This window comes from Bos mutus, chromosome 14 (genome assembly GCF_027580195.1).
Source record: "Bos mutus isolate GX-2022 chromosome 14, NWIPB_WYAK_1.1, whole genome shotgun sequence".
Taxonomy (NCBI): domain Eukaryota; kingdom Metazoa; phylum Chordata; class Mammalia; order Artiodactyla; family Bovidae; genus Bos; species Bos mutus.
In genome coordinates, this window is record NC_091630.1 from 70,861,798 (window position 1) to 70,885,412 (window position 23,615).

Sequence of the window (23,615 nt, forward strand, 5' to 3'; positions counted from 1 at the left end):
ATTGCTCCCAGATGCTCACAGGAGACACGTGCCCACTGCAGGCACTGCTGGGGGGCGTGACCCTTTCTCCCCACCCTAGTGGTCGAGAAGAACCCCACATGCCTACTTCCTACATTAAATTCCCTAGGGAAGTGAAACCTCAAACATGTAGTGAAACATGCGTACACTGTCTAGGCGTCCCGTGAGCCCAAAAGTTTCCTGGCAGGAGAGCCACACCCTGTGGTGGGGGCCCATCTCGTCTCTACTTCGGTCAGAGTGTGGAGGACGGACTCTGCCTTCTGGCCACTCGTGCTGCCTCTCCTTTGGCCTGCTTCCCCTCGGGACATCTTTCCTAGGGATACCCCCGACCCTTTCCTTCTGGTCTTCCTCCCCTCCCCATTTTACAGATGAAGAGGTTGAGGCAAAGAGGTTGAGTGGCTACTTTAGGACCACTGGGTAGTCATGTGGGGGAGCTGGAATTTGAACCCAGGTTTCCTGGCCTTGTCTCTTCTTCCCCTGCTTCCTGCTGCCTGGTCCCTGAGTAGTCTCCGATCCTTGGCACTCCAGGGCCAGGCCCACAGCTCCCAGGGGCACATCTTAATGGGCCTAGTGGTGGGCCAGACACCTGTCTTCCGGGTCCCACTTTTTGTCACCGCAGCCTCTTTAGGCAGATGGCAGGCTGGTCAATGCCACGAAGTGGGCAGAAACCTGGGACTCGGTCATCAGCTTGCGTGCTCTTGTTACCGTGCATCCACCTTCTGACCTTAAATCTGTTTCTGCTTCCCTGTGGTGAGCGAGTCCCTCCTGGGGGCAAGCCCCCTCCAGATGAGAGAACCGAGGGGCTTCTCCAGGGAGACCTGCTCCCAGGGTCGGTGCAGCTGCTCTGCCACCACACAGGAAGCCCTTACTGAAAGCTTCCCACACAAGGTCAGCGCTTGGCCCATCTGGCGCAGTGCAGAAAGGGAGAAGCCAAATGGCGTTCTGTATTTTGTTTTTTGTACAGGGCCGAGTGCAGCAGAGGCTCGCGGGGAGAGGGAGGAGCACAGACTTCACAGTTGGACAGATTGGGGCTTTGAATTCCAGCCGTGCTGTTTGTCTGATGGCTTCGCTTTTTTTCTGAGCCACAGTTTTCACATCAATAAAATGGGGATGATGATCACAGCATCCATGGGGCAGAGTTGCTAGGAGGTTTGGAGAGTGTCTACAGGATCTGACTCACAGAGCCCAAGTACAGTTGACCTTTGGCAACACTATGCTCTGTGGGGTCCTTTGGGTATCCTGTCTGTGATCAAGATTGGTAATCTGTACATTGATGCTGCAGCTAAGCAAGAACACTCGCTGAGGGTATACAATGCCAAGCACTTTGCTGAATGTTTTACGGGATGGTCCATTTGCTCCCCATCCTTTGTAAGCCCCGGTTACAGAGGAGTGAGGCTCAGAGATGCTATGCAACCTACGGCATCAGACGCTGGTGAACTTGAGCCTGGGTCAGCTCTGTTGTTCCTCCATCTCCAGAGGTTGAGCACTTAGGCACCGCAGGTATGCTCCAGGGATAAGAAGGGTCTGTTAGACAGTGCGTTCCTCACTATTTACCTTCCTCCTTTTGTACCTCTTTGCCCTTCTTATTTGCATTGCTTCTTCCTCTCACCCTTTCCCTATTTTCTTTCTTTATTAAGTGAGAGTTAAACAAAGTTCAAACATATCATGATAAAGTTGAGGAAACAAAGTATCAGTTGTCTATGGCTGTGTAACAAAATGAGAGACTTAAAACCACAATCTTTTATTTTATTCGCTTATAACTGTCTGGCTAGGCAGTCTGGGTGCAGTTGGAAGTTCTAGGTTTCTCTGGGTCTCAGGTGGCTGCAGTTGTCAGACAGCTTCTCTGGGGCTGGGTGGCCCAGTGCAGCGTCATTCATCTTCCTGGTGGTTGGCAGCCTGTTGGCCTGGGTGCCTCAGTCACCACTCAGTAGGCACACTTGGGCTTAAGACAGTGAAAACTGCACGGCCCCTTGAGGCTTCAGCTCAGAAATCATACATCACCTGTGACACATTTTAGTGGTCAAAGCAAGTTAACAAGATCGGTCCAAATGCGTGCATGCTCAGTCGCTTGTCGTGTCCGACTCTTTGCGACCCTATGGATTGTATCTTGCTGTGCTCCTCTGTCCAAGGGATTCTCCAGGTAAGAATACTGGAATGGGTTGCCATGCCTTCCTCCAGTGGATCTTCCTGACCCAGGGATCGAACCCGTGTCTCTTATGTCTCCTACATCAGTAGGCGGGTTCTTTACCACTAGTACCACCTGAAAAAGTAGATTCCACTTCTTTCAGGAAGAAGTATAAAAAATTTGGTGCCCATTTTTAGTCTACACACTAAGCACAATCCCCCAAAGATATCATTAATATAACTCCTTTTTGTCCTTCAGTCCTCTTCTATTCTCATTCCATCCTTATACTTCTGAAAATAATTCCTTACTTCACACCACGCGAAGCTTCATTCACCACTCAACAAATATTTTATTATGTGCCAGGGTCCCAGAAGTGAACAAAACAAATCCGCTCTAGAGAATCTACTATTCTAGTGGAGGGAGGAGACAATGCAGAAATAAGCAAGCACACACTGTAGGGCTGTGATGTCCAAAGCACAGAGCACATGAGGCGGTGGAGCCTGTGTGTCAAAGGGTGGGGGGTGGTGGGTGGTTCCTATTACAGAGAGAGAGGGTTGACATCTAATGAGGTGACATCTGAGCCGAAAGGAAGTGAGGGAGTAAGATCCAAGCAGAGGGGAAGATTTCCAAGTAGAGCAAACAGCCAGTGCAAAGGCCCTGGGGCTAACATCAAGAGACACCATTTCTTAAGATCTTAAATGTAGTTTTAAAAAAACCTTACATATTCACGAAAGAACGATAAAAGGAAACGTTTAAAAATTGCAGAACTCTTGCTAAGCGAAAGCATTTTATTCTACCTGATTTAGTGATAACGGGATTACAGCTTCTCAGAAGGGAACAGAGGGTCATCTCTCTGAGCTTCAGGGAGTTCACCTTTCAAAAGGAGAACTGTGTGCCTATCCCGCCTCTCGCCTTGTGGCGGGGATCAAAGGGACACTATGAAAAATGAAAGTTGCTCTGCTTCTGGTTTCGTTTCCTACCGCAAGGGTGCCCGTGATTTTTTTTTTTTTTAAAGAACACAAATCAGATATCACTTCCGCTTAAAATCTTCCAAAGGATCCCTGCTGCCTAAAGTATAGGAGATCCAGGTACCTGAGCAAGATTGCGAGGCTCCTAGCCATCTGCATTTCTTACCCAGCACCCCCACCCCGCCACTCCACTCCCCCGTCGTACTCCTGGCAAAACCTGCTCTCATCGCAGCTGCCTCCCTGCCATCCCCTCGTGAGTCTCAAGCCTCAGCCCCTCGGGGACCCGCGCCATCGGGGTTCCGGGCCCAGGTCAGCGCCCCGCGGGTGCTCAGGCAGAGGTCCACCTTCCAAGATCAAACCTGGGTCCGCCCAGCACTAGCTCTGACGCCCCTGAACCCGCTCCCTCTCTGCAAAGGGTCCCCAGTAGGGTGGGCGTGAAGCCTGGAGGGGACCCGGGCCGGCGCGGGCACACAGCGGGGCTCCACACCCGTGCCTCGGCCCCTGGGGACCGGCTGTGGGGCTGCCGACCGGGGGAGCGGTGCCTCCAGAAGGGCTGCGTCTGGGGCTCCGGGCAGGGAAAGGGTGCGAGGGCTCCCCCGTAGTCCCCTCAACTCCGTCGGCCCAGAGCTGCTGCCTCGGGGCGTCCGCTTGGCCGGGTGCCGCTCCCGCCCCCAGCCAGGGCTTCCCCCGGGGCTGCCGTTCGGGGCCGCAGCCACGCCCGCGGCCGCCCGCAGCCCGGCTCCGGCGTCTCCCCAGCGCGAGCCCGGTGGGTCGAGCCCGGCCGCGCGCTGGGCATGCGCGGGCCGCGGCGCGCATGCGCGGTACTCCCGGGAGGCGGAAGCTCGGGGCAGGGACGCGGCCGAGCGCGCGCAGCGGCGGGGGTGGGGCGGGGGCGCGCCTCAGCCGGCCGCCGCGCACGCGCGGCCCGCGCCGACGCAGCACGGCCCCGAGGGCGCGAGCCCGCCGCCGCCGCCGCCGCCGCCGCCGGGCCGGGACCGCTGTGCGCCCGCGGCGTGAGGCGTGGGAGGGAGCGCGGCCCGTCAGCCGCGGCGCCGCCCGGTCGTCGTCCGCTTTCGCCTGCCGGCACCGCCGCGGTCGGAGTGAGTGAGGGGCCCGGGCCGGGGCCGGGGCGTGAGGCCGACTCGCGGAGCTGCTGGTTGGCAGGGCGGCGGCCCCAGGGCTGAGGGGCCGAGCGGGGCCGGACCGCCCTGTCCCGGCGGCGGGTGCGGCGGGGACAGGCCCCTCCCGCGCCGGCCAAGGCCCCGGGAGGCAGGGGCGTGAGGGAAGCCGGGGCGCCCCGGCGGGCCGAGGGGTGCGGGGCCCGGACAGTCTGAGGGTCTCCAGGCCAGGGGCTGGTGGGGGAGGCCGGGGGCTCCTGGAAGCATGGGCTCTGGGGGGGCGCAAGGAGGCCGGGGGTCCGCGGGCTCGAGAGTCCGAGGGTCTGGAGGCCGTGCGGGCTCGGGAAGGGAGGCCGGCTGGCCTGTGCCGGAGCGGGCCGAGGGCCTCCACAACAAAAGGGCCGGGAGAGGACTCGGCCGGGGCCGGGCCGGGGCCGGGCCGGGCGGGCCTCGAGCCCGCGTGCGGGGCGGCCGGCCGCCCGCGGCCCCGCGGCCCGCACTCAAGTTTTCTGCCGCCCGGAGCTTTTCCGGCGGCCGCCGTAGACCTGGCCGGACTCGCTGCGCTTCCCAAGTTTCCTCCTCTTCCCGCCCCAGCCCCCAACTCCGCTGCGAGCTGGCTCTGTCTCTGTCTCTCTCTCCGGGTCCTTCCCTAGCACCTCTTTCTTCCTCAGAGGAGGATGGATGTGTGTGTGTGTGTACGTGTACGCTGCTATTAATACTTGGTTTTATTTGACTGCAGCATTTTGTAGCTTAATGCACTAAGGGTAAAGGTTTTTTCCTGTTGTTGATGTTGTTTTTTGAGCCATTTCAGCAGTCTTCTTGTTCAGTTAGCCTGCAGCTGGGTTTTTGGCAGTGAGACTAACATAATAGTAATATTGTGGTAATATGGGAACCGCTTGAAATACGGTCAAGTTGAAGGCTGTGTCAGAGTTTGAGAATCTGCACTTATCTGAATCTGCACGACCATCATTGGGATTCTTACTTAGGATGTAAACTTCTTCGTGGTTGGAAAAACAGGCCATCACTGTTCGAGATGAAATACCAGAGCCTCACCCTTTTAAAACTTTTTGTCAAACGGGTAATGAAAATAAGTCTCTTCTTTGAAATGACGCAGCCAAGCCCTCAGGTTAGTCGTCCTGTCTTTTGACAACCTCTGAAAAGCGGGAGGAAAGTATGTGGATGACGTGATTTAAGGTTCACAGTAAGTTAGCATTCAGCTTACTTTGTTGAGCTGTAGTCTGGATAATATTTTGGTCCAATTGTGCTGTTCAGTTAATTTTTAAAACCCTGTAGTATTTAAACACATGAAACTTTGAAAGGAAGTTTGTGTTTCAACTTTCAATTCATAAAAATACTGTCTCAGTATCTTTATGAGTATATGGTTTCATGTTTTTGGCTGTCTTTGGAGGGGAAAAGCTAGGCAAGTTTACCATTAGCATCTTCTGAACACTCATGTACTAAAGATAAATATTATAGATTCTTCTCTGGAGAATTTTTCAGGTCATTATCAAATAATCCAGTTTAATGATGAGCACCGGAAAATACTGTTTAAAACACATGTTCCATTTTAAACGCGCCCGCACATAACACTTAAGGAAAGGACTAAACAGAAGGACTTGTACATCATTCAGAGGTGATGCATTGAGGAGCAAGTGCTTGGCTGAATAAAGACCCTGCATCCAAAACTTAGTATTTATGAAGCTGAGGCCGTGGGTCCCCGAAAGTGAGTCATGAAGTGTTAGATCAGGAGTGACGTTCCGCTAGTGTAAGGGTCTAAAGTGTCTGGGAAAGCTGGGAGTGAGGCGTGGCAGTGAGGATCATGAAAATGTTATTAGTGAGTAGTGAAAGTCGCTCAGTTGCGACCCCACGGGCTATACAGCCCATGGAATTCTCCAGGCCAGAACACTGGAGTGGTGGCCTTTTCCTTCTCTGGGGATCTTCCCTACCCAGGGATTGAACCCCAGTCTTCTGCATTGTGGGTGGATTCTTTACCAGCTGAGCCACAAGGGAAGCCCAAGAACACTGGAATGGGTAGCCTGTCCTTTCTCCAGCAGATCTTCTTGATCCAGGAATCGCACCAAGGTCTTCTGCATTGCAAGTGGATTCTTTACCAACTGAGCTATCAGGGAAGCCCAGTTTAGTTTTTAACGAAACTCATTTCTGTAACGCTGTGTCCTTTGTTGGAAAGTACAGACATTAATGTTCCAATTCTCAAAACTAGGTTCTTCAGCTAGATAACTTTTCTTACTAGAAGGTTGGCAAAATTGTCTAAATAACAAAATTGTATTGTTAAAGCCTACCCTTTTAAGAGAAATACTGGTGAGTTCCCTCAGAAGAAATTACTCTGTTGTATTTTGTGATACATATGTAGTCTGTGATGTAATAAAGTGGTATGGATAGTAAAAGAAAACTTTGAAAGTTACTGTCTTTGCATGTTATTTTGAATTAGGGAGGTGGGATCTTAGCTCATATCTCTAAAGGTTTTATGGAAACCTTTTTTCATGTACTTTGAGGTGTCTTAATTTTCAAAAAAATAATAAATATTGTTTTAAGGATAAAAGATGCAATTCAAGTAGCTAATACAATATATAAATCTTTAACTTTTAAAATAAAACATTTTCAGTTTAGATATATTTTCATCTAGAATAAATCTGGTTTTAAATTTCAGTGGCATGAAAAGTTCTATTATTTTTTATTACTGTAGCTTTATAGTATAGTCTGAAGTCAGGAAGCCTGATTCCTCCAACTCTGTTTTTCTTTCTCAAGATTGCTTTGGCTACTTGAGGTCTTTTGTATTTCCATACAGATTTTTAGAATTTTTGTTGTTATTTTTGTTCTAGATCTGCAAAAAATGCCATTGGTAAAACGTTCTGTTATTTTTATCATATTTGTGAAATGAGGTTTTTTTTTTTTTTTCTGGCTAGTAAATCAGAAAAATTTAGTTTCTGAAGTACTTTACTTTGCCTTAATGCTCTAGTTTAAGAACATATTTTCATTAGTTTTCCCCTTACTAAAATCCCTTAAATAATTAGCAAGAAATTACTGTAGGAATCTTTGAGAATTTTCAATGCCATCTGTATAGATTATTTAAAATGTTCGCGTAAGAAAGTTTGGGCAAAGCAAATGGCCTTACTTGAGTCGATAGTACTAAGCTCCAAGAAGTTTATGTACACACAGAAAGCTTCAGATGCTGCATTGCTCACCCGTCCTCAGAAGGACCCTGGGTGAGGGAGGTGGGGGGAGAGCAGGTGTGGGTCCCCTTGGGCCACCTGTGTTTTTCTCGCTCACCCAGCCACGTTCAGGAGTTAGGGTTTTTTTCCCCCTTCTTTTCAGTGTTTGCTGCTGCTGCTGTGTTGCTTCAGCCGTGTCCAACTCTGTGTGACCCCGTAGACGGTAGCCCACCAGGCTCCCCCATCCCTAGGGTTCTCCAGGCAAGAAAACTGGAGTGGGTTGCCATTTCCTTCTCCAATGCGTGAAAGTGAAGTCCCTCAGTCATGTCTGACTCTTCGAGACCCCATGGACTGAAGCCTACCAGGCTCCTCCGTCCATGGGATTTTCCAGGCAAGAGTACTGGAGTGGGGTGCCGTTGCCTTCTCCATTTTCAGTGTTTACTAGTGGATTTATTTGAGTCTTTTATTGCTTTTTCTCTCTACTGACATTTTGGCAGATTTTTTTTTCCCCCTTTTTTCATGACTACCAAAAGACAACTCAATGCAAGAGAAATGAAATTCATGTCTACCAGTTTCTGGTATTAATTTCTAGGAATTCTGCCAAATCTTACCATTTAGAATTACACAAGTGTGTTTCTGATTGGAAATCTATAGAGGAACCCCCTCTGTTCATAGCTATAACAATTGCATTTTTTTTTTTTTTGATTAGGCTCAATGATGGAAATAAAATTCAGATGCACAAATACAGTTACAATTTCAGTTTAAATAGAATTTTTAGGGAGTTGCCTAGTGGTCTAGTGGTTAGGACTCCATGCTTTCACTGCAGAATACCTGGGTTCAGTCCCTGGTCAGGGAACTAAGATACTGCAAGCTACATGGTGTGGCCAAAAAAAAAAAAGGAATATTTTAGCAAAACTGTTAAGTCTAGTGTGCTTTGCGTAAACACTAATGAAGTGATTTATAGACAGAAGTAGGAAGTGTTTCCCCAAGTGGCACCGTCGCCACTCTTCAGCAGTTGGAAACCTCAGAGGGAAACGCTAGTGGCATCACCACAAGGACATGAAGGACGTGCAGGCTTTTGCTTACACACTTTGCATTTACCTGAAGCGGCCCTACCTAAATCTTACTTACATACCTTGCCGTGTACTGTAAACTCATTTTTCAGATCCAGAAGAATGACTTAAGTTATATATTTGAATATTATCCAGTGAGAGGGGAAGAACATCGCTGGGCACCTGGTGGGTGCCCATGTTGTTGGTGGGTGTCACTGCCTTTTTATAGATGAGTTAAGTACTGGAGAAGCTCTGCCCTGTAAGCTGCACGTGTTAGACACCGTGTGCCAGGGCAGAGCCAAGTGCTGTAGTGCTCTATCTGCTTTATTCCTTGAGAAAACTAGAGCGGTACTTGGGTCTGCAGCTTCCTTTTGCAGATGAAACAGTGGAAGCCTAGAGGTACAGTCGCTCATTGTGGGTCTTCAGCCCACAGGGGTGGACCCAGCTTGGCTGGACCTGGGGGACCGCAGTGTGAGCTCCTGACAGCCTGTGTGCAGCCTCCCTGGTGGGAAGAGCAGCAGCCAGTAAAACTCTAACCCGGTCTCCTGCGGTGGGAGTAAATAGAGTGCTAGTGTAATGACCATGTCTGGGAAAGTCTAGGTAATTATATTTTCACTTGAACCTGACACTTTGGATTATGAAGTGCTCATCTGGTTAACATAGTGTAAGTAACCATTTTGATGAATATACCAAGATTGTTTCATTATTTGACATCTGTTTAGAATCAGGTAGATAAAATGTATAATGCATGATGCAGTGACCGATCCTTCTTATTTATCAAAGGATGTGCGTTAGTAACCTCCACGTTTACAGTTTTTTCATTGGTGACTTTTTTTGAAGGGTGGGTGTTGTTTGAAGACAGTTTTGTGGGAAGCAAGGGGTATGTAAGGGAAAAACAAATTGCACATTTCTCACACAGGTATGAGCCCCTTGTGGTAATCCTGGTATTTATAATCTCTGACACACTGCTGCTCTATAAATGTTTCTGAAATTAATGTGCTCATTCTCACCAACTTAGAATTTTCCATTCTTCTTTTAAGAGTCGGCACATACTCTGCTCCTTTATTTGGGGCCTGTGAACCAAAACCAAGGGTTAGAAGAACCTAAGCTTTCCTGTCTGTGGGCTCTCTGCGCCTGGAATCTCCTTTCTGCCTCCATTGTCTATACTGAAAGTCCTGTAGCTTGGATTCTGCTGTGAACCGTGGTGCTTGTGTCTACTGGTAACCAAAGCACCGTGTAATTGTCTTTGCTGGCCTGAAGGAAGAGCTTACAGTTGTACACATTATATATATTTAGTGGCTTGTGTGTCTTCTCATGAGAATTTAAGCACCATGAAGGCAGACACTTGGTTTTTCACACTGTTGGGTCACCAGTGCCCAGCACAATATTTATTGAGAAGAACTGAAACTTGTTAATAGTTGTGTGTGTGTGTTAGTCACTCAGTTGTGTCCCACTCTTTGCGACCCCACGGACTATACCTTGCCAGGCTTCTCTGTGCATGGAATTCTCCAGTCAAGAATGCTGGCGTGGGTTGCCATTCAGTTCTCCAGGGGATCTTCCCATCCTAGGGATCAAACCTGGGTCCTCCACATTGCAGGCGTATTCTTCCCCACTGAGCCACCTGGGTTGGAGGACAGCTATTACATCAGCCAGTCATCTGTGGCTTTGCTTGCCTTGGTGAAGGACCTCCCTTTAAAACCATGTAAAACTCGATACTAGGGAAGAATTGGATTATCTTTGTTTCACTTCCGTCTGCTTTATTTTAGATTACTGCTATCATCATACTTGGACTAGGGAAAACATACTGCTGTTCCCCTTTACGTTTTTGAAGTGTTCTTTTATAGAAACTGATACTGTATTAATTGATCTTGTGTTCATTAGGAGGCATCCTAAATTCTGCAGGCATAGAAGACTACTCAAGGTGACACAGAATGAGTGGGGTTTATAAAAGCTCCTTGATTACTGGTCCAGAAGCTCTAGTGTGTCTTTTACTAATCAGCTGGATTCATTGGCTGCCGTACAAGAGTTTTACATTATGCCCTGAAACCATTTTTAAAAACCCATTTCCTGTTGCTGCCTGCCAGTTATATAGTATGCCAGCTTTTCCTTGCCATGACAGGTCCCTTACCTTTCGGTCATTTGGGGTGTCAGCATTTGGATAGCAGAGAGTAGTTTGTTCTGCTTCATCGAGTTCCCCCTTAGTCCCGCTGTACCATGGGGGGAAACACACACTTGCAGGGTTTGGGGAGCTCCAGGTTGTTGGCAGTGCTTCTCAGGGTCATCCCAGGTCAGAAGTGCAGAGGCTCCAGCCTGATTTCTGACCCACTGACTCCGGCTCTGGGGGCAGGGCCGGCTGTCAGTTCCAGCTTGCTGTGCTTTCGGTGCTTGCTGTTTGTGAACCACTGCCTTAGAGGGCTTAAGAGAAACACAAGTTGTAGCAGGCAAACATAAGCCATAAATGGCAGAGGTATGTATGAGTATGGTCTCTTTGACCTCTTTAGATTTGCTAACAAGGTTGTTTTCCGAACGGTACTCTTAAATATGTTTTTGGAGTCTTGAGAAGACCTCATAGTTCCTTTTGTGTAGAGATTTTGAAGGTTTTCTGCTGAGCCCACTCAGTTCTTTTGAATCCTGGTGTGGATTTTAAATGAACAATCTCGTGTTGCAGTAGCAGTTTGTATGGCTCCTGGACTTGTGGCTTTTGGCAAATAGCAGGGGAGTGTGTGCATGCGTGCATATAGCAGGGGAGTGTGTGCATGTGAGTGTGAAGGCTCACGTTCCTTGGTGGTTTTGTTTTGGTGCTGAAGAATTGGCTAGCTTTTGCTAGAATCAGGGTGATTGCCAAGTCTTGGGGTGACTGATGAAGTGGTATTGTATGAATTGATTCCATGCCTAGCATTACATTTGTACCTGAATTTCATGAATTTGGTTTTGCCTCTCTTTTTTCTTGAGAGGCAGCCTGAGTAAAAGTTAGTGTACCACCGTGGGATCGACCCTGGGCCTTGTGCAGAGTTAGATGCATGTGTTGGTAAATAGCATATTGTCAGCCTGGGAACAAGGATTCTCTGTTGTCTTTTCTCGTGCTACGTGGTCGGTCAGTAATTGTGTAATGATGGAAGGAGGGTACCTCCTGCTGGGGTCCTGGGAGGAGTCAGTCACCCAGACTAAACCAAGTAGCTCTGTTGTGGGGGCTTTGTGGGAAGGGGGTCTGTAACTGTGAAAGTTGTTACAGAGGTAGAGAAGCACTTATCAAAGGCGATGGAATTAAATGTAGTCTCAGAACACTGAGGAGGTTGTTTGCATGTGAGTTCTGTCCCCTCCCTGATCTTTCAGTCAGCTGTGCAGCTCCATGAAGGCAAAAATAATAGAAATGAGCTGGTGGAGAGAGCTCTTTGGAACAATCTCTGTCTCCTTAAAATTGGCCAAGTGAAATTAAAGTTCTCGTTAGTAGTCTCCCATTAATGTGACTCTGGTTAAATGTACAGCTGCCCGCTCCTGGGTGTCCGAGGGGTTGGGACCAGGACCTTCCTTGGATACCAGGTTCCTTGGGTGCTCAAGTCCCGTATATACAACTGTGCACACCGTCCTGTGTACTTTATAAACGTCTCTAGATGACTGACAGTACCTGGCACAGTGGAATGCTGTGTAAATTGCTGCCAGTGCGGCAAGTTCAAGTTTCCCTGTTTGGAACTTTCTGGGCTTTTCCCCAGTGTTTTCAGCCTCACATGGAGGACCTGAGGTTGTGGAGAGCTGACTGCCCTTGGCATGCCTGGCTGAGAGCAGCTTCTCAGTGGGTGTCCGTGGATGGCCCTCCTGGGCCCCTGAGCAGCCTCCCCTCTGATGACAGCGTGGGCTCCTGCCGGCTCCCCTACCCGCCTCTCCTGGTGGCTTCTGCAGTATTACCGCCTTGTGGTTTTAAACAGCCTTTTCCTGGTTATAATGAGGTTACACATCTTTCTAAACATTTACCGGCCATTTGGATTCACTGTTTTGTGAAGTGCCTGTATTTTTATATTAGTTTTAAAAAATTTATTCATAGACTTTTTTATATGTTCAGGACACAGGTCCTTTGTTGGTTATATATTTTTCCACTTTCTCTCCCCACTTTGTCGTGCAGTTTCACTGACACAGTGGGTTTTCTTTCTTTTTTTCTTTTTGTCTTTTGAATGAAGAGAAGTTCTTTTTACTTTTATTTTTTGGCCGCACCACACGACTTGTGGAATCTTAGTTCCCCGACCAGGACTTGAACCCCGGCCTTTGGCATTGAAATCGCAGAGTCCTAACTACTGGACTGCTGGGAAAGTCCTCAGACATTCTTAAGTTTATTGTGGTTAAGTTTATTACTGGGAATTATACTTAATTCCCAGTGATCAAGTTAAAATGTGAGTTTTCAATTTTATTTTAAAAACTTTGTGGAAGTTTTCAGACATATGCAAAAACAATGTTGTAATGAACTCTCCATGTTCATTACCACGTTTAATGATGGTCTTCATTAAGAATGTTAACTCGATCGGTGGTACTGGTTTACATTTAAAAGACATGAAGGAACTTGCTTTGAACACATATGCTTATGTTGGCCAGATATCATGGCTCTTGCTGAAATGTGACATAACAATTTATGACACATTTCTTTTGGAACAGAAAGGGATCAAGTGTCAGTGTACAGCTTTTTAAAGTTGGTGATGCTCAGAGGCACCTAATAGTCCTAACCAGCTGGGTGTTAAGCAAGGCCGTGGATCTCTCCACAGCCTCAGAACCTGGGGTGGAATGGCCCTTCCTTCTTTCTTCCCTCCCTCCCTTTCTCTCTTTCTTTCTGTTTTTCTTGTACTTGAGTCAAAATACACGTCGCTTGCTTTGCAGTGTTCGTTTAATGCTCCTGATAGCAGTGTGTCTTTTTTTTTTAAAACTTAGTCATTAGGATGGAGAAGCAGCATGAAGCTTTAATAGAGCAAAACTCATCAGAGAAATGCGCTTAGTATGTTAGTCCTTTTCAGGAGATGCTTTTGTTAAACATTGAAGAGATAGAGAAGAACATGTGTGAGGTGTGAGTAAGCTGTAGACCAAGAGTGCTCTGACCTCCCAGAGAAAGGCGCCCGAGGCCACAGAGGTGCCGGCCGCTCTGGGGGAAGAGGCCGAGGCAGGAACATGTAGGCTCTGAGGGCATCTAGGCTTCTGTCTGTGCCCAGGACTCGGCCCTGCTGTTGTGGTACGAAAGCAGTCGTGAACTCTGGGCAAAGGGGTGAATGGTCTGTGTTCCAGTACAGTTTTATTTCTGGACCCTGAAATTTGAATTTCATGTAATTTCACATGCAACAAAATGTTATTACTCTTTTTTTAAAATTTAGGTTTACTTTTGGCTGTGTTGGGTTTTTGTTGCTGTGCAGGTTTTTCTGTTGTAGAGTGTGGGCTCTAGAGAACAGGCTCAGTGGTGTGACTCCCGGGCTCTAGGGTGCAGGCTCAGCGGTGTGACTCCTGGGCTCTAGAGAACAGGCTCAGTGGTGTGACTCCCGGGCTCTAGAGTGCAGGTTCAGTGGTTGTCACTCCTGGGCTTCGTTGCTCTGAAGTATGTGGGATCTTCCTGAATCAGGGATTGAACCCCCGTCTCCTGCATTGGCAGGAGGATTCTTTACCACTTAGCTACTACGGAAGCTCGTTATTATTTTAATAATTTATTTAATCATACACAGTTAAAAACCGTTCTTAACTCATGGGCTGTACAAAAACAAACGATGCAGCCACCCTGGTTTAGAGAAGAAAGCTAGCCTGGCAGCTGTGGGCCAGCTGCAACAATGGAGAATCCCCTCCCGCCCTGAGCCCACCTGTTCCCTACCACGGCCCCCTCTTACTTTGTAAGCCTGTGTAGCCGTCTTCCTTCAGCCTCCTGAGCTACCACCTCCTTCTTCAAGCCCTGCTACCACTGTTATTTTACTCACCTTTATTTTCTTTGTCACTTGACTATGACAGAAGATCTGAGAGCAAAATGTTCACTACTGTATCCCCAACATTTAAAACAGCGGTCAGTGAATGAATATTGCATTTATCATTTCTTTGTGTCAGTTTTGTTTGTGTTGAACTCTCTACTAGGGAATCACACTGCATTTGTTTTTCTGCGACTGGCCTTCTTTCCGCTCAGCACTGTGGTTAAGACCTGTTGGAGGGCTGTCCGTGGTCAGTGTTGGTTCACTTTCTCTGTTGTGTAATGTGGTCTCCAGTTGATGGGCATTTGGATTGTTTCCAGCCTCTACTGCCCACGTGCGTGGATGTCTCGCCTGCCCACGTGGGGTGTGATGCCGGTTCTGGCTGGCCAGCCTTCAGCTTGCCTGCTTCCTGCCAGATTGCTCTCAGGGTACCCTGCCAACTCGCATCCCACTGATGCAGGGAGGTGACTCCTGGCTGCTCTGCATTCTTGCCAGTGCGCTGTAGTTGATTCTGCCTTCTTCAGTTTTGCCGTTCTGGTAGTTATGTAATAGTATCTGTTTGTGGCTTTACACTGAATTTCTCTTTGTACTAATTAGGTTAATAATCTTTTAATATATTGGTTATATCTCTTTCTTATGAAGAGAAGACATTGGCCTGATTTTCTTCTTACGTTTTTCTTATTGACTAGTAGCTGTTTTACATGTGTGGATTACTGTCCTTTGTCACTGTAAGTTGTGAATATATTTTTCCAGTTTGTGTTTTATCCTTTTGAGATGTCTTGGAACTAAGGTTCTTAATTTTAACATTGTTGATTCTATCAGTCTTTTTCTTTATGATTAGTTTTTTTGTCTTATTTAAGGAATTTTTCTTTACTGAAGGGTTACAGTTTGATATGAGATATTTTTATTATTTATTCATAAAGCATGTATTGTTCCATTCAGTAAATATGTTTGATATTTAGGTGTTTTTTCTTTTTTTTTTTGGGCCATGCCACACGTCTTGTGGGATGTTAGCTCCTCCACCAAGGATGCAGCCGAGGCCCTTGGCAGTGAAGGTGCCAAGCCCTAGCTGCTGGACCACCAGGGAAGTCCCTGTGTTTTCTGACTTCCATAAAGATTCCTTTGATAACTTATAATTTATTTTAGTGTTTGATAAATTCCAAATGAATGACTATTCTTTGTTGTACCTTGCTGTGATTTATTTCTAAAATGGGACTGTAGTAAGAAAATGTGTTCTGCATGGAACCATGTCTTTGAAATTAATGTTATCTTTAATACATCCATGTGTGCGCTCAGTTGCTTCAATCATGTCTGACTCTTGGTGACCCCGTGGATTGTAGCCCCCAGGCCCCTCTGTCCATGGGATTCTCCAGGCAAGAACACTTGCGTGGTTGCCATGCCCTCCTCCAGGGGGGTCTTCCCCACCCAGGGGTCGAACCTGTGTCTCCTGTCTCCCACTCACGCCACCTGAGAAGCCCAAAATCCTAGTTCAGTTTGGCTGTATCTTGACCCTAACTCTCAAAGTTCTGGACACTTAGGTACATCTCACTTTTGAAAACTCTGGAAACACTTGTTTTATTTCCAGCCTGAAGTTGAGGTGTTAGTGCACGGTAGCAGCTTTTGGACTCTGAAGCTTGAGGACAGGTGACTGCCTCGACTGCCAGTTTGTTTCAGCTTAGCCGAGCGGCGGGGGTTCACGCTGTGCCTGCAGCTGCTTCCTTTCAGTGGCATTTGTTAATTAAGCTGTTTAATTTTACCTTCTCAAGACTGAAAGAAAAGGAAGAAAATTTTAGTTTGTGGTTATAGCAGGGTCTTTTAGCCAAGTGCTTACTTTGGGTATTCATTTCATTTTTGTTTACAAAAAGTAGCATTGACTTGAAAAGTATCAAAATTAAATAATAGGTCAGAAGTTAAATTTTATTCCTCCCCCAATGTCTCAGGTATTGGCAGCTGAGAGGTTTAGGCATCATGGTTTGTGTAGAGAGGCAGCTCTTTTAGCAGGAGTCTCTCATCTGGGAAGCAGAAGGCCTGGGTTCAAATGTTACCCCTATGCCTTTTGTCCTGTGACTTTTGACTAGTTGTTTAGTTTGTCAGAGTCTCAGTTTCAGATAGCCCTTATCTATAAAGTCTAGTGTCTATAATCTCTGCCTTTGCGGGTATGTGTGCGGCTACTTTGTAAAGTGAGGCAAATGTCAAGTGCCAGGATCAGGGTCTTTTTCAGACTTACATAGTGCTGGATCACTACAGGCCTAGCCTTTCCACTCACATGTTTCCCTGGCTGCTTCTTGAACGGGTCAGTTGAACTCATTTGTTTGTTTAGCATTTGTGAACCCCTGCCTGTGCCTCGTGCAGCACTGAGCCCTGGTGATGCAGGCAGGTGGCGTGGGGCGGGCTCAGGTCAGCGATGGGCACGGCCGGTGCTCCGAGGGCCGAGGATGCGGCCCCAGTGCCGGTGAGGCTCCGGTGTCGGCAGACTTCTCTGTTCAAGGCCAGGCAGTGGATGCCTCAGGCTTTGCAGGCCACAGATGGCCTGCCACATATTTCTTGAATTTTCCTCTTACAAAGGTAAAAAATACATTCTTAGAGCAGGGACCTTACAAAACCTGGCTGTGGACCAGATGCATTGGCCTCTGCAGGTGTCTGAAAGGATCTGTAGGAGTTCAGTGGAAAGTGGGAAGCAGGAGCGCCCTGGGCAGAGGCGTGGAGGTGTGAGGGCCGCAGGGGTGGAGTGGGCTGTTCCTGTCAGATCTGGAGCTCAGCACGGGCTGGGGAGGAGGGCGGTGAGCTTGGTGTGGAAGGCAGGATGTTTGCACTTGCTTCTGATCCAGAGCAGATGTGTGGGGCGGGAGGAGGCTGGGACGGGATGAACGCTGTGGCCCTACAGAGATGTGCTCTGGAGGGGAGGCAGGAAGCAGGCGCTTGTCACTCAGGAAATGGCTGCCCAGCTGGCTCACTTGGAGGGGAACCGGCGGAGGGCAGGGTTCAGTTTCAGTCTGCGCTCCTTTGATCATATAATGATGTGGTACAAATAAGTGAGGAAAGCCTCGATCAAGGGTGCAGCTGAGTAGCTGGAGAGAAGGGGGTGATTTGAAGTCGTTTTCTGAGTTAATCTCTGGGTCCCGACCAGGCGCATGGCGTGGCCGGGCGGCAAGAGGGGTCCCAGGTAACTCTCCTGAGGTGACCCGCTCATGAAGCTCTGTTTGCTCTGAAATACGAGCAGCCGCGGTAGCTTTGAGGAGGAAACATTCTTTCCTGGGTCCATGAGCCCCAGAAATTAAGTTGTAAGCAGAATTGTGTGTTTTTCCCTGCAGAGAGAACTTCAGGGCTCTTGGATTACTAAGGAGGAGCCCAGCACCCAGGGGAGCCACTTCTTAATAGATTGTATACATCTGGCGCTCCTCAAAGGTTTAGGCTAATCATCCGAATCATGGTTTTACTTTCCATGTAATACATCGCAAACTGCCAGGTAAACCCCAAATGCATGCAGTCCCATTAGACTCCATATAGAGCCATCTCAACTGGCTGTTAGAATGTTCCCCCACCTCTCCTCTCCTCCAGAGACAGACAGCAAGACATGTATTTGGTACATAGGAGGCCGACCAGGTGTGTGGGACTCTGACAGGCACAGAATGTTTTCAGCACGCTGTTGTAAGGTGGGCAGAGCTGAAGTTTACAGTTAGGCTTCTCTTCATAGTCACATGCCTGTGAGAGGTGGGCACGTGTCCCTTTTAAGTAGGATTTGCCATTACCAAAATTGAGGGTAGTTTCTACCTAGGAATGTGTGACCTCAGGCCCAGCTAAACTGCGGCAGCCTCATCAGGCAGGAGGTGCCGGGGTGCAGAGGTAACTTCCTGGGAGCTGTGCGTGGCCCTGGCCTTTCCTCTGGTGAAGTTCACCCTTTACTGTGTGAAGCCTAATTATCGTTAGACAAGTTAATTATTTCTGTCATGACTAGGGAGTTCAAGAAATTACTGCTTTTAGGGATACATGTTGCAACCACATGTGGTATAATTTACTACAAAACTAGAAAATCAGAATTTCTGCTCCTAAGTGAAGATGTCTCCAAAAGTGTGCCACACTTGACACCTGTCCTAATGTTTTCCTTTGGAACTTGAATAAAGATCAGGAGTCATGCTGGGAGATAGCTCATTTTTAGAATCAGAATTTTAAAATATTTTGACAGGTTGTAATGAAGTGCTAAAATCATTAAGGTAAAATTAAAATTTATTAGGAATAAATGTAAAATGGTAGACTTAAATCAAAAAGAAAATCAACGGAGAAGGTTGAGGGTGGGTGAAATATGTCCTAACTGTTCCTGTGTGCAGAAGACGGGGTGGTGGAGGATGTTGGTTGACTAAAACCGGGATTGTCAAGCTTTTATGTGAATGGGCACATGAGAAATAGTTTAGGTTTTCCAGACTAATAGACAAAATCAAGGATATTATGTAAATACTTCTATAACAAGAGAGAACACAGAATTTTTTTCTTGGACAGAATCCAAATTATAACTGAGCATGATTTTTTATGATATCGGTCCCCTGATGAGAGAATGGGATTCTCTTTCAGGGGCGGAAGTGGAGCGGGGGGTAACACTTTTTTAAATTGAGTTTTAAAGCTAGTGCTGCCTGTCATCAGAGTCAGTCACACATGTTTGTCTCCTAATGCTGATCTAACAAGGAGGTATTTCATCTTTGAAAATGTCTTTATGCCGATCGGTGCTCTCAGATCCTGATACCGTGCAGGAGTATATCATTTTAATTGAGCATATTCATTACTTGGAAGGCATTTATAGAATTCTCTTAGATTCTTCTTGATATTTGCCTTTTAGCGTGTCGTCGTATTGCAGATTAATCACTTCCGGTTGATGGTTGGAAGGGGGGGCCTCAACTGCATAGTTAAATGGATTTTGAAATATGTAAATTTTCATTATACTTGCATCAAGGTTCAAAAAATGCTGCTGGAACTGTAGCTTAAACTCAGAAAATATATCTGCTGTGAATTTGTGTGGGAATGGAAATCTCACTTCTCATAACTTCTGGTAGCTTGGGGAGTGTGTAAAGAAGCGTGGTGTTCCTTGTGATTCAGATGTTGGCTGTCATTGAAATGACTTTACTGCAGTAGAAGGGCCTCATATAAGCAGCCTTGGAATTTTAGGTTGGGTTCATTAAGAAATGTTATCAAGTCTTTTGTGCATGCTAAATAGCTTCAGTCGTGTCCAACTCTGCGACCCCATGGCCTGTAGCCTGCCAGGCTTCTCTCTTCGTGGGATTCTCCAGGCAAGAATACTGGAGTGGGTTGCCATGCCCTCCTCCAGGGGATCTTCCTGATGCAGACATAACCTGTCTCTTAGGTTTCCTGCATTAGCAGGTGAGTTCTTTACCACTAGCGCCACCTGGGAAGCCCTTAGCCAGTCTTTAGTTAAAGCTAATTTCATTGACTACAGTGTTCAGTAATAGTAGTAGTCGACAGAGGGTCTCTTTCAGAGCAATTTCAGTCATGCTTCTGAGGTCAACAAGTCACAACAAAACCTACCCCAAACTGCTAAACTGCTGTGTGGAAGGACAAGTCAGACTATTTCAGTGAACTTTGCTGTTGATGCTGCTGGTTCAGCAACACACAAGAGATTAGAAAACTTTGCACAGGGTACCTGCAGATGAAGAACCCAGTGAATAACTGTAGTTGAAATAACCATGTTTAAATGCTTTAAACATCCTAACGTTTTCACGATCTTTGTAAATTTGTCCAGCCAGCCCTTTTCCTGCTTCCCATGTACTTTCAGTCAGCATTTGTATTCTGCTTCAGGTAATACTAAATTTAGTGTTTTGTCCAGTTCTTTGAAAATATTCTCCCTTGTAGTCCACATACATTGTTCTTGGAAGCCAGTTCCTCAGGACCATCGACTCCTTGAGTAACATTTGTTGACAAGCAGCCAAGGAAAGCCCCCAGAGTTGTTTGCCTTGTTCTGTGACTGACTGTTGATGCTGTTTCCTGCACCCTCAACTCTGAGCATCTGTTCTTACTGATAGTCCTGAGCAGGTTTTTTCTCAACACATTTCTCTGGCCGTGCGAACATCGGTGTAAACCGAGGAGCCATCTAGGATTGTGAGCAGAGGCGTAGTGTGTCTGACTGAGATGCCGAGTCACCTACTGTGTTGAGAACAAGCGCTGGGGTGGCTGGGGCAGGCGCAGGGGTCCTCTGTTCCGCTGTTCCTGCTCGGGTGAGTGATGACGGCAGCTCAGGTCGGCATAGTGCTGGGGGCCATGGCACCAGGGGCAGTTTCTGGGCATGTTCTGCAGGAAAAGCCGACAAGATTGGGTGGGGAGTGTGGGAGGAAGGGTCAGGGGTGGTGTCCACTGTTTGTGGCCTTGGCCGTTGGAAGGCAGGGCTCATAAACGTGGAGGACTGCACAGGAGGTTCGTGAGGGAAGATCAGGCCTGAGCTCTGTTGGGCATTTTGAGCAGTTCCCTTGGGCAACCTTTCGCTTCTTTGAGCAGCTTGCAGCTGGTCCCAGATCCAGTATATCTGTCAGGGTTTGGTCAGGAACTCAGAAGCCACTACAGATGTTTTCTCAACAGGAATTAGAATCCATCACTTGTGTTGGAAGGGCTGGCAGGGTCAAAGGTCAGGGAAGCAGCCCTCACACTGAGTGCGTCCCCGGGTTCCTCTGGGCTCAGCGGTGATATGGACAGTTGGTGCTGCTGCCACTGAACTCAGTGTGTTGAGGCAGGTGGTTCTTGGAGTCTCTCTCTGGGGCAGCTGAAATTCTCCTTGGAACGTACCTGAGGTCTTGGCTGCCATATCAACCTGCAGCTATGCTCCTGCCCACAGCTGCCTCTGGGGAGTACTTTTCTCCTTCATCTTATCAGTCTTGCAAGAGTTTCCTCCAGCCCTAAATTGGGGCAGGAAGCAGTTCTGGCTTCTCTGTGGTGCTGGGATGCAGGGTGACAGCAGTCAGTCCAGGACGACAGCCAGGCAGCGGGTCTGAGCGAGAAACACACATTGTAGAGCTGTTGGCAGGAGACAGCACTTCTGTTCAGCTTGCCTGAGAGGTAAGCTCGGCCAGGAGGAGAAAGGACAGCGCCTTGGGGGCTCTAGAATGGACTGGTTAGAGTGAGCAGGAGCCATCTGAGCACTGAGAAGAAAGTGGGGCAGTCTGTTGGTGGTGTTGTGAGTGTTGGTTTTTCAGAACTTAGTAACTTCGCCTCTTATTTCCTGTTACTGTGTTCACTTAGTGCTTAGTACAGATGGATGGCAAACCCTGTGTTCAGCCCTGGCGCAGATGCCCGAGACATGGCATGCCCACCTGTGAGCAGCGCCACCGTGCAGTATTAGAGTATTTTTGGCTAGAAAATTAGTTTGAAGCGTAAAGAAGCTTTTGTTTGCCCAGATGATTTTCATAATATATTCACATTCTTTATATATTTTTGGTTTTTAGAAAGTTGGTTCTGACCTTTTTTTTTTTTTTAAGAATACAGGTTCCAGCTTGCCTAAGTATGAAACTGTTGGTAGACTGAGCTTAGAGGAAGGGCGATGCACATGAAGAGGTTGTGTATTTTGGACATTGGAGACCTTCACAGTTAACTCACATTATTGCAGTGTTGTGGGTTAAGAAACAGTGGGTTTGGGCCTTATTTAACACTTAGCATCAAAAAGACCAATTCTCCTCCAGGGGTGCAGCCTATATGTTCGATTCGAGCCAACTAGAATTTGTCAGTGTCGTGTTGAATGTTACTGAGCTTTAGGAAGAATTCTCTGTCGTGGTTGCTTTGGAAAGCCCAGATCTTGTTCATTGTTTTAACAGTAAATTATCTGGTTACTTTGGGAAAGCAGAATAGCACCATCAGTTTTAAGAGTGCTGGTAAGCTAGTTTTGAGCTTCCCTTGTGGCTCAAACGGTAAAGAACCTGCCTGAAGTGTAGGAGACCCAGGTTTGATCCCTGGGTCGGGAAGATCCCCTGGAGAAGGGAATGGCAACCCACGCCTGTATTCTTGCCTGGAGAATCCCACTGACAGAGGAACCTGGTGGGCTACAGTCCATGGGGTGGCAAAAAGTCAGACACGACTGAGTGACTAACACTTTCAAGCCAGCTAACGCTTGAATCCTGGTTGCTCCCTTGCTTGCTGTGTGACCTGGAGAATTTAATTCGTTAAGACTTAGCTTTCTTATGTGTAAAATGGGAACACTGATAGTAACCAGTTAGGACTGTGAGGAGCTGGTACTTGCAAAATGCTCAGGAGAAAGGCTGAAACTAACTGTATGATGATCAGGCTTGATTCTGAGGCTTAGTGAGAGGTGGGTGTCAGAAAGCTGGCCAGGTTGGATTGTGCGTTGAAATGAGAACAAGATGAGCAGGGTGGTAGAAGGAAATATTTTACCTGTTATTGAAACGTAGGTTTAGAGTGTGTGACTGGTGGAAAATTTTAGTTCACATTGTTAGAAAGGGAAAGGGGTTCAGAGTATCCCAGGTGTCTGTTTATACCCATCTTAAAACACCTGTTTGTGCCAGAAAGGTGTAGCTTATCCACCTTACAGCCATCTTCAGGGACCTGGTAGTATATTTTATTATATAATGAGGCAAGTTTAGTTTCTCTTTATCTGTCTGGAGCAAAAGATTTTACTTATGCATTTTAATTATACAGCTTGGGAAATGTTTGATTTTCTGCTCTTATTGAACTAGTTCAATTTTTATGCTTATATTTTATCAGTTTTGTATGTTTGCTAAGATGCAGAGCTTCATATTCTTAATAAAGATAGATTAGCTCATGGGATAAATAGGAGTGCGGGCACACAGCGGGCGCTGAGTCGCTCACTACTAACATGACAAGTGAACAGCCCTCCGGTGATAAAATGGAATGTTGTTACCTACTTGAATTCTCCTTACAATGAAACAAAGAGCAGTTGTAAAGCACTCACAAGTCAGTGCATCCATTCATTTATTCATGCATTGTCACTCAGGCATCAAGCATATGTTTATTGATTAAGTGCTCTAGGTGTTTGATACAGTGTATATTATCGGGGTATACAGTGGGGAACAAAAACCAGACCTGGGGAGTAACTGGGATGTTTTGCCTTTCACAGCAAGGAGAAGAAAGACAGTTGCAGGAGACTTGCATTTTAATGAATGATGTTTTCAGGTTTGTACTGCTTTAATAGAAAAGAAGCACGCCCCACCCCCCCCCCCGCCTCCCCACCCCCAAAAAAAAAAAAAAAAAAAAGCAGAGAGCTTCTAAAGAGCACATGGGTTT

The 23,615-nt window shown here is 47.2% G+C and overlaps 1 protein-coding gene across 1 annotated transcript in view; it reads left to right on the top strand.

Annotated features, from left to right (window-relative positions):
- Positions 1–4,021: 4,021 nt before the first annotated feature.
- Positions 4,022–23,615, top strand: part of PTK2 (protein tyrosine kinase 2) — a 192,929-nt gene continuing 173,335 nt past the window's right edge. The window contains 1 exon segment of the mRNA XM_070382716.1: positions 4,022–4,211. The gene's annotated coding sequence lies outside the window, so the exon portion shown is untranslated.